The 2500-nt window shown below is 38.8% G+C and overlaps 1 protein-coding gene across 2 annotated transcripts in view; it reads left to right on the top strand.

Annotated features, from left to right (window-relative positions):
- Positions 1-1873: 1873 nt before the first annotated feature.
- The window catches only part of LOC106870586 (acyl-protein thioesterase 1), a 32125-nt gene continuing 31498 nt past the window's right edge, over positions 1874-2500 (top strand). The window contains exon 1 of one of the 2 annotated variants that reach the window (XM_089343858.1): positions 1874-2500. This exon is cut by the window's right edge and continues 275 nt beyond it. The gene's annotated coding sequence lies outside the window, so the exon portion shown is untranslated. The other variant, XM_089343859.1, reaches the window with a different exon arrangement.

Raw genomic sequence — 2500 nt, 5'->3', positions numbered from 1 at the left:
AATCAACCAATCAATCAATCTATCTATCTGTCTGTCTGTCTGTCTGTCTGTCTATCTATCTGTCTGTCTCCTAACCTATGTCTGTCTGTCTATCTATCTATCTGTTTGTCTGTCTGTCTATCTATCTATCTCTCTATCTATCTATCTGTCTGTCTGTCTGTCTCTCAACCCATCTGTCTGTCTGTCTATCTATCTATCTATCTATCTATCTATCTATCTATTTGTCTATCTATCTATCTATCTATCTATCTATCTATCTATCCATTCATCTACCTGTGTGTGTCTGTCTATCTATCTTTCTATCTGTCTGTCTATCCATTCATCTGTGTGTGTGTCTATCTATCTATCTATCTATTTATCTATCTATCTATCTATCTATCTATTTATCCATTCATCTACCTGCTTGTATCTGTCTATCTGTCTGTCTGTCTATCTATCTATCCATCTATCTATCATTCGTCTGTTTCTTGTTAATTTCTTTTCATGCTCTACGAATTAAATATCTCAACATTAACATGCCTATCACTATACTTTATATATCTGCCAATCTCTCATTATATATATATATATATATATATATATATATATACGATGGGCTTCTTTCACTTTCCGTCTACCAACTCTACTCACAAGGCTTTGGTCTGCCCTAGGCTATAGTAGAAGACACTTGTCCATGGTACCACGCAGTGGGACTGAACCTGAAACCATGTGGCTGGAAAGCAAACTCCTACTAATTTAACCCATCGACTTACATATCTGCCAACTTATATAACTATTTCTAGTTAATTTTGAAAAGCTCTGTTTATTAACTCTATCAATGCTAAGTTGCTGTGTAATTTTTAATCTCCTCAATCTTATCAACGACACAGCTTCTCACATCATTCATTATTCATTATTCATCTTTCATATCAGACTTGATTTCCACTAACAATCATATACCGGAAGTACGAGTTACCTCCTCTTACTCTCCGATACACGACTAAAAGAATGAGTTATTTGCCCGTTGGTTAAGTCGACTGGCGATTTCTCCGCCCACGCATACACACACGCACAAACACACAACAAACCAGCACAACTGATTTATTTCTCCCCTCCCCCCTCCATTTCGACAGACGCCAGAAGCAAGAGTTGTCTGCCCCGGTTTGCTTGACTTGTCTTCGTATTCGCTTCTTCTCCGCCTTTCCCTCGGCACATACCGGAAGTAAAAGGTTATTCTCTTTCTCTCTCTCTTTCCTATCAATTCTTTTTTACTCTGTCTTTCTCTATTTTGTTCTTTCCCCCTCCGTCGTTCTGTCAGTCTTTTCTCTCTCTCTTCCTCAGTCTATTTTGTTTTCTCTCTCCTTGTTTATTGTTCTCTCTCCCTTCTCCTCATCCTCTCACCTCTCACTTCCTCTGCCTATATTATTTACTCTCTTTTCTACCTCTCTATATTGCTTTCTCTCTTTCTACCGCTTTTTTCTTTACTTCTCACTCTTCCTTCCTTTTTCTCTCTTGTTCACTCTCCCCCTCTGTCCTTCTGTCAGTCTTTTCTCTCTTTCTTCCTCAGTCTATTTTGTTTCCTCTCTCGCTTTATTTCTCTCTCCTTGTTTACTGTTCTCTCTCTCCCTTCTCCTCATCCTTTCCCCTCTCCCTTCCTCTGTCTATACTGTTTTCTCTCTTTTCTTTCTCTCTCTATATTGCTTCCTCTCTCTATATTACTCCCTCTCTTTCTACCGCTTTTTTCTTTACTTCTCCTTCTTTCTTCCTTTCTCTATATTCTTCTCTCATTTTCTTTCTCTTCTTCACACCTTTCCTGAAAAAAAAAAAAACATACCGGAACTAAGAGTTACCTTCCCTTGTCTTTCAACCCTCCTCCTCCAAAAATAATAAAAATAACAAACAAACAAACAAAAATAAGGGGAAACAGAATAACCACGCAACGGAACAACAACAACAACACTATAACCCTCAACATCACCTCCAACATTGATACTACCCGTCTATTGTCTCCATCTTCTCCCTCAGGTTGTTTTTGCTGGCTAACGTCGTCCTAGATACGCTTCTTGTCCTTTCTGTCTCTCTCTTACACAAACACACACACACCTTTTCTTTCTCGCTTCGTCTCTCTTCTTTCTAATACTTCCTAATACCTCCACAAAACATTTACCTTGACTGTCTTTCGATATCTGTCTAAGTATCTATCTTTTATACACAACCTATTCTTCTACCTAGCTGTCTATCTTCCCATCTTCCTAACCTGTCAAGCTATATGTCTATCTAACCTACTCATCTATCTGTCTATCAGCAGTTAAGTTCCCCTCTCACAATCAACACCCAACGAACCAAACAAAACTATATCTAATCAAAGCTCACATTACCAATTCGCAACCCCTCATCCTTTTCCTTCGACTCCTGCATCGTCTTCTCACTCTGTCCCATTCATCAAGGCGCGACCGATTTAACCAGAAGGTCCACCTTGTCCACTATTTCTATACTCCTTGTCTCATCCATCTACCTTATC

Source organism: Octopus bimaculoides, chromosome 28 (assembly GCF_046866305.1).
Source record: "Octopus bimaculoides isolate indiv1 chromosome 28, ASM4686630v1, whole genome shotgun sequence".
In the NCBI taxonomy this organism is placed as follows: domain Eukaryota; kingdom Metazoa; phylum Mollusca; class Cephalopoda; order Octopoda; family Octopodidae; genus Octopus; species Octopus bimaculoides.
This window is presented reverse-complemented; position numbering and strand designations above follow the sequence as displayed.